Source organism: Haematobia irritans, chromosome 4 (genome assembly GCF_050003625.1).
Source record: "Haematobia irritans isolate KBUSLIRL chromosome 4, ASM5000362v1, whole genome shotgun sequence".
Lineage (NCBI taxonomy): Eukaryota > Metazoa > Arthropoda > Insecta > Diptera > Muscidae > Haematobia > Haematobia irritans.
In genome coordinates this window covers 39,723,774-39,736,793 of record NC_134400.1, presented here as the reverse complement: position 1 = coordinate 39,736,793, position 13,020 = coordinate 39,723,774, and the positions used below count along the sequence as shown (strand labels likewise).

The 13,020-nt window shown below is 30.4% G+C and overlaps 1 protein-coding gene across 1 annotated transcript in view; it reads right to left on the bottom strand.

Moving 5' to 3' along the window:
- Positions 1–2,294: 2,294 nt before the first annotated feature.
- MYPT-75D (Myosin phosphatase targeting subunit 75D) overlaps positions 2,295–13,020 on the bottom strand; it is a gene marked incomplete in the record, with an annotated part of 265,876 nt that continues 255,150 nt past the window's right edge. Inside the window, 1 exon segment of the mRNA XM_075307586.1 lies at positions 2,295–8,111.

The window sequence follows — 13,020 nt, the reverse complement described above, 5'->3', positions numbered from 1 at the left end:
ATTTCCTCTGTTGGTTAAGCTTGTAGTTTAGTAGTTTAGTCAATGCATGGTTTTAACCCTCTAATGCCCAATCCCGCCTTTAGGCGGCCTTCATTAAATCAGGAAGCTTTTAGTAAAACACACCGTAAGGCAACAAAAATGAGTAAAATAAGAAGAAATCTTAGATAAAAGAGGCTTTGCAGCATATACTGACAAGGCCGTATTAAAGGGGGGGGGGGGGGGGGGATGAGGGGGATCAAACCCCCCCGAAATGAATGAATATTTTTATATAAATAAATATATATTTTTAGCTGCATAGAAAAATCTTATCGAAGATGTTGAAGAAAAGCTGGAGGTTTTATTTTGAAAAACGCTTACCTATAAAACTTGCACAAATCATAGAATACTAGTTGAAAAGCCCGTCAAACGACGGTCGAAAAAAACAAATTGTTTTTGTTCTCGCAACACAAATTTCATTTTTGGAAAATGTATTTCTGCTTTTTATGTGTGTTTGTTGTTCTTTTTGTGAACATGACTCGCTTTGTTTGGCCATAGCAACAACAACGAAACAGCCAAGCACACATGTGTAAATGAAATGGCGCAAAACCTGCGAAAAGAACCCGCCTAATTCAGCGATGGAAGCAAGAGATATTTCCAAACTTGCATATTCTTTTAAAAATTTTGGTCACTTTGCCAGTTACTCAGGGATGGAAAATACAATTTTTAAGAAAGTACAAAAAAGGTATTTTTTGAGCGGAAAGGTACTTTTTACTAAATTTCAACAAAAATTTCACTGGAAGATTATTGTCAAGAGACTGAATTTTAAAGAAAATAAAATTTTGACAAAATTTTCTATAGAAATAAAATTTTGCAAAAATTTCCTATAGAAATAAAATTTTTACAAAATTTTCAATTGAAATAAAATTTTGACAAAATTTTCTATAAAAATAAAATTTTCCAAAAATTCTATATAGAAATAATATTTGGACAATATTTTCTACCGAAATAAAAAATCGATAATATAGAATCGCATTCTTTTTTCGACTAAAACTTTCTTGAAGTTCAATAAAATCCTGTTTTTGACTATGTCTTTTACAAAATCGAGATTTTCTTCCCACATGAACATGTCTGTTTTGCCATATTTGTAAAAGACTATTAGCAAATAAGGTTGATAAAGACTTTCTCAAAATATTAAAATATTTTGTCAAAGCTATTGTACCATAAATCTGATATCGACTCAAAAATGTCTACACAAAAGGTACTAAATCATTCGCGGGGGTACTACGGTACTGACCGGGGTGAAAAAGGTTTGAAAAAAGTACTATAGGACTGCATTTTCCATCCCTGCAGTTACTACGTGCTCATCCGAACGTTAATTTTCAACAATGAAGAGATTAAAGACGTATCTTAGAAACTCGACTAGCGAGAGTAGACTCAAAGGATTGGCATTAATGTCGGTTCATCGCCGAATAAATGTGCCGACTGAAGAAGTCATTGATTTATTTGCTGCCCAAAAAGCCCGTCGGCTCAATTTAATATTATAAAAATATTGTATACATACCTATGCATAAATAAAATTTTCTTCACATGAGATTATATGAATATTTTTTTTTAAAGTTGAACACTCCCCCCCCCAATTTAAAATCCTGGCTACGGCCTTGTATACTGAATTTTACCGTATAAATTTTTCTTGCTTTTGTATCGTTAACATTGAATGTTTAATCGGCTGGCAAAAAAATTGGGGCATTAGAGGGTTAAGCTGAAATCAAAAACAACAATTTTGACAAATATAATTATATATTTTGTTTGCAAAAACGTTGCATACTTTTTGGTGTTTTGAAGAAATCCATTTAAAGCTAAAAATAAAAACGAAAATAAAGAAGACACTACGCTGAAATCAAAATCGATATCCTGATAAAAAACAAAATCCTATTGAATCAAATATTTTATTAATTAGCGTCCCTCCGAAAATGTGCATGTATTTGTGTTTTTTTTCTGTAGAAATATTTTTCAATTTGTCAACTGTCTTCTAAATTTTTAAGCTGTAAAAACGAGATATTGCTTATTTTTTCTTTAGACCAACATACAAGATAGCCAAGGATTAATTGTTATGGGATTTCATTTGCTGCCCGCATGATGGAAATGAAAAGCAAACTTTCAAAACAAAATATATTTTCTTGTAGATTTAACACTACTAATTCATGTGTAAAAGATGTTTTCTGTTTTTTTTTTAATAATTAACTTGGGACTTTACTTTTATTTTTCATTTATATTTTTACAAGTTTTTCTTTTTTTGCTTTTAAGAAAATATACCGTTTTCTTTGTTCTGGAAAATTTATTTAATTGTTGGTTTATTTTATATAAATGTAAACTTATAAAAAAATACAAACCACAAAAAAAAGAAAACTATACAGTAATAATTTTACATAAATATTACAAAAACATCAAAGCCTATTTTTAGGCAAATATGCAAGTGGTTGTATGTAAATACATGGTTCGTATTTTTTATGGGGTATTTTGTATATATATTTATCAACTTAATCACTATATATATAATTAATATAAATAGAAAATAAATTGGTAATAATAATAATAATAATCATTTAATTAACAGATAATTATGTATATTAATATTATAAGCTAAATAATCCACATAAGCACACACATTCATATGCTAGCAAAAACACACACCCTAAGTAGGATTTATTGAATAGGTTAAAGGCAATATTGGATAATTTAAATTAATTTTACCCAATTAAAGCCAACCAACCGCCGATGGCAAAAATTGAGGCTCAGCTTCATATTTCGGTACAGAACTGTGGTGAACATGTTGATATTTCCAAATTTTGAAAAAGGCGAATACTCGATAAGCCGACTTTAAAAATTTTACAAAAAGTCGACATAACCAAATGATCAAAAATGCCGACTTTACCAATTTTTTCCAAAATTTGAAACTTTTATATACTTTAAAATCGAAAGGTTGAAAACTCGATTTTTTTTTGGGTCGACTTTATTTTTTGATACAGACACATGGTGAATGTATAAATTTTTTTCAATGCAAAATTGGTGAATGTATAAATTTTTTTCAATGGAAAATTTGGAAAATTTTGAGCTGCGGTTAACTGAAAATTTAAAAAATCGATTTTTCCAAAAAGTCGAATTTAGAAAATTTTATAAATTTGGTTTTTTTTGTTTTAAATAATTTTTTTTTCTCCAAATTTTGTAAATAACCAAAGACCCTGTTTTTTTATTATTTATTAAACTTATAGTAAATATAAGAATAATAGAGAAAAATCTAGCATTAGCTACTTAGGCTATCAGCTATCGGTTTTTTATTCTAGCCTAAATTCTTTGTAGTTTCATTTCCATTTTTTTTTTTCAAATTTTCGAAAAGTCTAAATTGTTACAAATTCAAAAATTTCAAATGTGGTATTTTGGAAATTTTCAAAAAGTGGACTCTTCGACTCGAAATGTCGGCCCAATTTTCATAATGTAAATTCTTCCAAATTTTCAAAAAGTTGTCTTTTCCAAATTTTAAAACAGTCGAAAAGTCGATTTTTCCCCATATTTTGAAAAATTTAATTTTTCCAAATTTTCAAATGTCAACTTTCCAAATTTCCCAAAAGTCGCCTCTTCAACTATTCAACATTTTCAAAAAGTCGACCTTTCCAAATTGAAACAAAAAATTGACTTTTTCCCAAATTGTTAAAAACCAATTTTTCCAAAACCCATAATTGTTACAAATTCGATTTTTCCAAATTTTCAAATGTTGTATTTTCGAAATTTTCAAAAAGTCTACTCTTCGACTCGAAAATTTGACTTTCCAAATTTTACAAAAAGTCGACTCTTTGCGTCGAAAACTCAATAAGTTAACTTTTCCAAATTTTCAAAAAAGTCTAATTTTTCCAAGGTCGGCTTTTCCAAATTTTAAAATAATAGAAAAATCGACTTTTCAGAAATTGTTAACAATTCGATTTTTCCAAATTTTACAAAATTCGACTTTTACAAATGAAAAAAGTCAAATTTTTCCCAATTCTCAAAAAGCCGGCTTTATCAAAATTTGAAACAGTCGAAAACTCGAAAAGTCGACTTTTCTAAATTGCAAAAAAGTCAAAATTTTCCAAATTTTCAAAAATTTCACTTTTCAAACTTAAAACATTCGTCTTTCTCCAAATTGTTAAAAATTCGATTTTCCAACTTTTCAAATGTTGATTTTTCTAAATCGAATGCGGAATTTTTGAAATTTTTAATTTTTCCAAATTTTCAAAAAGTTAACTTCTCAAAATTTTAAAACAGTCGAAATGTCGATTTTTCCCAAATCGTTAAAAATATAATTTTTCTTAAATTTTACAAAAGTCGACTTTTACAAATTAAAAAAGTCAAATTTTTCCCAATTCTCAAAAAGCTGGCTTTACCAAAATTTGAAACAGTCGAAAACTCGAAAAGCCGACTTTTCTAAATTGCAAAAGTCAAAATTTTCCAAATTTTCAAAAATTTCACTTTTCAAACTTAAAACATTCGTCTTTCTCCAAATTGTTAAAAATTCGATTTTCCAACTTTTCAAATGTTGATTTTTCTAAATCGAATGCGGAATTTTTGAAATTTTTAATTTTTCCAAATTTTCAAATAGTTAACTTCTCAAAATTTTAAAACAGTCGAAATGTCGATTTTTCCCAAATCGTTAAAAATATAATTTTTCTAAATTTCCAAAGTTGATTTTCCGAATTTTACAAAAAGTCGACTCTTTGCGTCGAAAACTCAATAAGTCAAATTTTCCAAATTTTCAAATTTTAAAATAATAGAAAACTCGACTTTTCAGAAATTGTTAACAATTCGATTTTTCCAAATTTTACAAAATTCGACTTTTACAAATTAAAAACGTCAAATTTTTCCCAATTCTCAAAAAGCCGGCTTTACCAAAATTTGAAACAGTCGAAAACTCGAAAAGTCGACTTTTCTAAATTGCAAAAGTGCAAGTCAAAATTTTCAAAAATTCACTTTTCAAACTTAAAACATTCGTATTTCTCCAAATTGTTAAAAATTCGATTTTCCAACTTTTCAAATGTCGATTTTTCTAAATCGAATGCGCAATTTTTGAAATTTTTAATTTTTCCAAATTTTCAAAAAGTTAACTTCTCAAAATTTTAAAACAGTCGAAATGTCGATTTTTCCCAATCTTAAAACATTCGTCTTTCTCCAAAGTGTTAAAAATTCGATTTTCCAACTTTTCAAATGTGGATTTTTCTAAATTGAATGCGGAATTTTTGAAATTTTTAAAAATTACATTTTTCCAAATTTTCAAAAAGTTAACTTTTCCAAATTTTAAAACAGTCGAAATGTCGATTTTTCCCAAATCGTTAAAAATATAATTTTTCTAAATTTCCAAAGTTGACTTTCCAAATTTTACAAAAAGTCGACTCTTTGCGTCGAAAACTCAATAAGTTAACTTTTCCAAATTTTCAAAAAAGTCTAATTTTTCCAAGGTCGGCTTTTCCAAATTTTAAAATAATAGAAAAATCGACTTTTCAGAAATTGTTAACAATTCGATTTTTCCAAATTTTACAAAAGTCGACTTTTACAAATTAAAAAAGTAAAATTTTTCCCAATTCTCAAAAAGCTGGCTTTACCAAAATTTGAAACAGTCGAAAACTCGAAAAGTCGACTTTTCTAAATTGCAAAAAAGTCAAAATTTTCAAAAATTTTAAAAATTTCACTTTTCAAACTTAAAACATTCGTCTTTCTCCAAAGTGTTAAAAATTCGATTTTCCAACTTTTCAAATGTCGATTTTTCTAAATCGAATGCGGAATTTTTGAAATTTTTAATTTTTCCAAATTTTCAAAAAGTTAACTTCTCAAAATTTTAAAACAGTCGAAATGTCGATCTTTCGCAAACTTAAAACATTCGTCTTTACCCAAATTGTTAAAAATTCGATTTTCCAACTTTTCAAATGTCGATTTTTCTAAATCGAATGCGGAATTTTTAAAATTTTTAAAAATTACATTTTTCCAAATTTTCAAAAAGTTAACTTTTCCAAATTTTAAAACAGTCGAAATGTCGATTTTTCCCAAATCGTTAAAAATTTAATTTTTCCAAATTTTCGACATTACCAACATTTTAAAAAGTATTTTTTTCAAATTTTCGAAAAAGTTCACTTAAAACTTTCAAAAAGTCGACTTTCTCCGAATTGTTAAAAATTCGATTTTTCCAAATTTTCAAATGTCGGGTTTTCCAATTTTACAAAAAAATCGACACTTCAGTCAAAAACTCGATAAGTCAACTTTTCCAAATTTTCAAAGAAGTCTAATTTTACCAAATTTTCAAACAGTCGACTTTTCCAAATTTCAAAGTCGAAAATCAGAAATTTTCAAATGTCAACTTTCCAAATTTCCCAAAAGTCGCCTCTTCAAAAAGTTAACTTTTCCAAATTTTAAAACAGTCGTAATGTCGATTTTTCCCAAACTTAAAACATTGGTCTTTCCCCAAATTGTTAAAAATTCGATTTTTCAAATGACGATTTTTCTAAATCGAATGCGGAATTTTTGAAATTTTTAAAAAGTACATTTTTCCAAATTTTCAAAAAGTTAACTTTTCCAAATTTTAAAACAGTCGAAATGTCGATTTTTCCCGAATCGTTAAAAATTTAATTTTTCCAAATTTTCGACATTACCAACATTTTAAAAAAGTATTTTTTTTCAAATTTTCGAAAAAGTTCAGTTTCCAAACTTAAAACTTTCGAAAAGTCGACTTTATCCGAATTGTTAAAAATTCGATTTTTCCAAATTTTCAAATGTCGGGTTTTCCAATTTTACAAAAAATCGACACTTGAGTCAAAAACTCGATAAGTCAAATTTTCCAAATTTTCAAAAAAATCTAATTTTACGAAATTTTCAAACAGTCGACTTTTCCAAATTTCGAAGTCGAAAATCAGAAATTGTTAACAATTCGATTTATCAAAAATTTCAAAAGTCGACTTTTTTAAATTTAAAAAAGGTAGATTTTTTCAAATTTTCAAAAAGTCGAATTATTCCAATTTTTTTTGTAGTTCAACGTGTCCAATAGTCAAAAAGTCGACTTTTCCCAATTTGTCGAAAATTAAATTTTTCCAAATTATCAAAAAGTCAACTTATCCAAATTTTCAAAAATCTGATTCTTCCAAATTTGGACAAAAAATCGAAATTTTAAAAATGGGACTATTTTTGATTCTGATTACAAACCCTAACCCCATAAACCTTTATTGTTTCATTTAGTCCAATAGTGGTAAACAATGTGACAATTTGTTGGGGTTTTAGGAAAATTGTTATTCCAGTTACATTGCTACGCATGAAAAAAAAAAGGAAAACTACATAAATTTAACCGCACTAATTACATTTTTCTCATCTATGTATGTTCTTTATAAATATTGTATTTAAGAAGGGGTGGGGGAGGACGAGGCGAGCGAGCGATAGCCTATATGTGTGTGAATACTTTGTGGGACAAAAAAAATAAAATAAAATAAAATGGTAAGAATTGTGGCTAAGTTTTGTTGTTACGGCTTTTTCGCAAAAGGAAAGAGTGGCAACGATAATGGCGTGCTATGGCCAGATAGAAGCTCATATTTGCTTCTCATACATTGCCTATATAACATAATATGTATATATGGTATGAAATAAATACAATATTAAAGCATACTTGTAGGTGCTTAGTTGAAAATACTCCGAGAGCTTTAACTATATACAGTGGTGGATGGTTGGTTGGCTGGCTGCCTGGCTGGCTGATAGGTTAAGGCTTCTAAAGCATACTTTAAGGAGGAACAAATATTGTTATGTTGCTGCTTTAAATGTTTCACAGAGTTTATCAACCATAACCCACAACAACTTCACTTAACTGGACCGATACTCATGCATTCATCGTTCATCCATCCATTTATGGGCCTTGTCCTTCATCATATATATTTTGCTGGGTGTTAGATTTTTAGGCAATGGAGAGAGAGAGAGAGAGAGAATGTTTGTTGTGGACTTCCCTAAAATATATGATGTGTTTTTGGTTGTTTCCGTATGTGTGTGTGTGTATATGCAGCCGTAAACTTTCTTTCCAGACTGGTTTCCTTTTTTTCCGTTATTTATTTTTTAATTAATATGTTAAACACAACGACCTAAGCAAATAGAAAATAGAAGAGAAAAACAAACGGGAAATTAATATTTTGAATGTTTATATTTCATAAATAAAATATATGCGAACATTTTAAGACAATTATAGAATGGTTTCCTGTCCTACATATCGAAAAAAGCTACTTCTTCATTTTGCTAATCTGACATAAAATTTTTTGTTTTCTGTTTGTGAATTAATATGAATTATATGGTTTTTAAATAACATGTCTTCTTGGTTTGTTTTTTTTTTCTGCAGCAAACTTTATAGTACTTGTCTTAACACTTAATATGATTATCATGTAATATTGATACTAATCCATAAATATGTGATTTAATTATTATTATTATTTTTTTTTTATATTATTTTACGGTTTTTTCTTTTTTTATACCCTGCTCCACACTGTGGAAAAGGGTATTATAAGTTAGTGCATATGTTTGCAACACCCAGAAGGAGACGAGATAGACACATGGTGTCTTTGGCAAAAATGCTCAGGGTGGGCTCTTGAGTCGATATAGCGATGTCCGTCTGTCCGTGAACACATTTTTGTAATCAAAGTCTAGGTCGCAGTTTTAGTCCAATCGACTTCAAATTTGGCATAAGTATGTGTTTTGGCTCAGAATAGATTTAGATATAGCTCCCATATATATATTTCGCCCGATATGGACTTGTATGGCCCCAGAAGCCAGAGTTTTACCCTAATTTGCTTACAATTTTGAACAAGAAGAACAATTAGTACTATAGTCAAGTGTGCCAAATTTTTATTGAAATCGGTTCAGATTTAGATATAGCTCCCATATATATCTTTCGCCCGATATGGACTAATACGGTCCCAGAAGCCAGAGTTTTACCCCAATTTGGTTGAAATTTTGCACACGGAGTAGAATTAGCATTGTAGCTATGCGTGCCAAATTTGGTTGAAATCGGTTCAGATTTAGATATAGCTCCCATATATAGCTTTCGCCCGATTTACACTCATATGACCACAGAGGCCAATTTTTTGCTCCGATTTAGTTGAAATTTTGCACAGGGAGTAGAATTAGCATTGTAGCTATGCGTGCCAAATTTGGCTGAAATCGGTTCAGATTTAGATATAGCTCCCATATATATGTTATTCTGATTTCGACAAAAATGGTCAAAATACCAACATTTTCCTTGTAAAATAGCCAACTTCAACTTAAAAAAAAAATATTCATATAATCTCATGCGTAGAAAATTTTATTTATGCATAGGTATGCATACAATATTTTTATACCCACCACCATAGAATGGTGACGGGGGTATAATAAGTTTGTCATGTGTTACAAACACATCGAAATATCGATTTCCGACTATATAAAGTATATATATTATTGATCAGGGAGAAATTCTAAGACGATATAACGATGTCCGTCTGTCTGTTGTAATCACGCTACAGTATTCACTAATGAAGCAATCGTGCTGAAATTTAGCACAAACTCGTCTTTTGTCTGCAGACAGGTCAAGTTCGAAGATGGGCTATATCGGTCCATGTTTTGGTATGGTCCCCATATAAAACGACCTCCCGATTTGGGGTCTTGGGCTTATAGAAACCGTAGTTTTTATCCAATTTGTCTGAAATGGGAAATCTAGAGGTATTTTAGGACTATAAAGAGGTGTGCCAAAAATGGTGAGTATAGGTCCATGTTTTGGTATAGCCCCCATATAGACCGATCTCCCGATTTTACTTCTTGGGCTTATAGAAACCGCAGTTTTTATTCAATTTACCTGAAATTGGAAATCTAGAGGTATTGTAGGACCACAAATACTTGTGCCAAAAATTGTGAGTATCGGTCCATATTTTGGTATAGCCCCCATATAGACCGATCTCCCGATTTTACTTCTTGGGCTTATAGAAACCGCAGTTTTTATTAAATTTACCGGAAATTGGAAATCTAGAGGTATTGTAAGACCACAAATACGTGTGCCAAAAATTGTGAGTATCGGTCCATGTTTTGGTATGGTCCCCATATTAAACGACCTCCCGATTTGGGGTCTTGGGCTTATAGAAACCGTAGTTTTTATCTAATTTGTCTGAAATTGGAAATCTAGAGGTATTTTCGGGTCATAAAGAGGTGTGCCGAAAACGGTGAGTATCGGTCCATATTTTAGTATAGCCCCCATAAGAACGATCTCCCGATTTAACTCCTTGGGTTTCTAGAAACCGTAGTTTTTATCTGATTTGCCTGAAATTGTAAATATTATGGTATTTTAGGCTCACAAAAATGTGTATCGGATTAAGTTTTTATCGGTCCATTTGGTAATGCCTCCATATAAACAGACTTCACTTCTTCAGGGTGTAGAAGGCGCACTGATCATGAAAATTGGTTGAAACTCAATGTAAAATTTCCAGATTTTACTTCTACAGATTTAAGATTTCAAATCAAGACGTTATTTTATAATTTTCTTGCACACTTACAAGAGATGTTAATGATTCCTCTAAAACTCAAACAAAAATGGTTCTTATAAATCCATAATCTGATATAGTCCTCATAGGTGAAATCTTTAAATTTATCTTCGGGAAGTGTCCTCAAGCCCTCCTGAAATTTCAAAGGAAACTCTAATATTTGGTTCATGGTGGTGGGTATTTAAGATTCGGCCCGGCCGAACTTACTGCTGTATATACTTGTTATAATATTAAATTGAGCCGACGGGCTTTTTGGGCAGCAAATAAATGAATGACTTCTTCAGTCGGCACATTTATTCGGCGATGAACCGACATTAATGCCAATCCTTTGAGTCTACTCTCGCTAGTCGAATTTCTAAGATACGTCTTTAATCTCTTCATTGTTGAAAATTAACGTTCGGATGAGCACGTAGTAACTGCAGGGATGGAAAATGCAGTTCTATAGTACTTTTTTCAAACCTTTTTCACCCCGGTCAGTACCATAGTACCCCCGCGAATGATTTAGTACCTTTTGTGTAGACATTTTTGAGTCGATATCAGATTTATGGTACAATAGCTTTGACAAAATATTTTAATATTTTGAGAAATTACAAATTACAAATATGGCAAAACAGACCATGTGGGAAAAAATCTGTTTCGTAAAAGACATAGTCAAAAAAAGGATTTTATTGAACTTCAAAAATGTTTTAGTCGAAAAACGAATGCGATTCTACATTATCGATTTTTTATTTCGGTAGAAAATGTTGTCAAAATTTTATTTCTATATAGAATTTTTGCAAAATTTTATTTTTATAGAAAATTTTGTCAAAATTTTATTTCAATTGAAAATTTTGTAAAAGATTTATTTCTATAGGAAATTTTTGCAAAATTTTATTTCTATAGAAAAAATTTTGCAAATTTATTTTTCTATAGAATTTTTTTTGCAAAATTTTATTTCTTTAGAAAATTTTTGCAAAATTTTATTTATATAAAAAATTTTGTCAAAATTTTATTTTCTTTAAAATTCAGTCTCTTGACAATAATATTCCAGTGAAATTTTTGTTGAAATTTAGTAAAAAGTACCCTTCCGATCAAAAAATACCTTTTTTGTACTTTCCTAAAAATTGTATTTTCCATCCCTGAGTAACTGGCAAAGTGACCAAAATTTTTAAAAGAATATGCACGTTTGGAAATATCTCTTTATTGCTTCCATCGCTAAATTAGGCAGGTTCTTTTCGCAGGTTTTACGCCATTTCATTTACACATGTGTGTTTGGCTGTTTCGTTGTTGTTCTATGGCCAAACAAAGCGAGTCATGTTCACAAAAAGAACAACAAACACTCATAAAAAGCAGATATACATTTTCCAAAAATGAAATTTGTGGTGCGAAAACAAAAACAATTTGTTATTTTCGACCGTCGTTTGACGGACTTTTCAACTAGTATTCTATGATTTGTGCAAGTTTTATAGGTAAGCGTTTTTCAAAATAAAACCTCCAGCTTTTCTTCAACATCTTCGAAAAGATTTTTCTATGCAGCTAAAAATATATATTTATTTATGTAAAAATATTCATTCATTTCGGGGGGGTTTGATCCCCCTCATCCCCCCCCCCCCCCTGAATACGGCCTTGGTGCAGGGTATAATATAGTCGGCCCCGTCCGACTTTAGACTTTCCTTACTTGTGTTAACATATAAATTTATATTTATTTATTGTTTCCTATTTAAATAATTTTTACCCATAATAATATTATTATTATTATTTTCAGTATTAAGTCATAATGTTTATATAATTTTGTATTCTATATTTCGGAGTAGTTTTTATTGTAATTATACCCTCCACCATAGGATGGGGGGTATATTAACTTTGTCATTCCGTTTGTAACACATCGAAATATTGCTCTAAGACCCCATAAAGTATATATATTCTGGGTCGTGGTGAAATTCTGAGTCGATCTGAGCATGTCCGTCCGTCCGTCCGTCTGTTGAAATCACGCTAACTTCCGAACGCAACAAGCTATCGACTTGAAACTTGGCACAAGTAGTTGTTATTGATGTAGGTCGGATGGTATTGCAAATGGGCCATATCTATCCACTTTTACGTATAGCCCCCATATAAACGGACCCACAAATTTGGCTTGCAATTGCTCCAAGAGAAGCAAATTTTTTCCCATTCGGCTGAAATTTGGTACATGGTGTTAGTGTATGGTCTCTAACAACCATGCAAAAATTGGTCCACATCTGTCCATAATAACATACAGCCCCCATATAAACCGATCCCCCGATTTGGCTTGCGGAGTCTCTAAGAGAAGCAAATTTTATCCGATCCGGCTGAAATTTGGTACATGGTGTTAGTATATGACCATGCAAAAATTGGTCCACATCGGTCCATAATTATATATAGCCCCCATATAAACCGATCACCAGATTTGACCTCCGGAGCCTCTTGGAAGACCAAATTCATCTGATTCAGTTGAAATTTGGTACATGGTGTTAATATATGGCCTCAAATACCC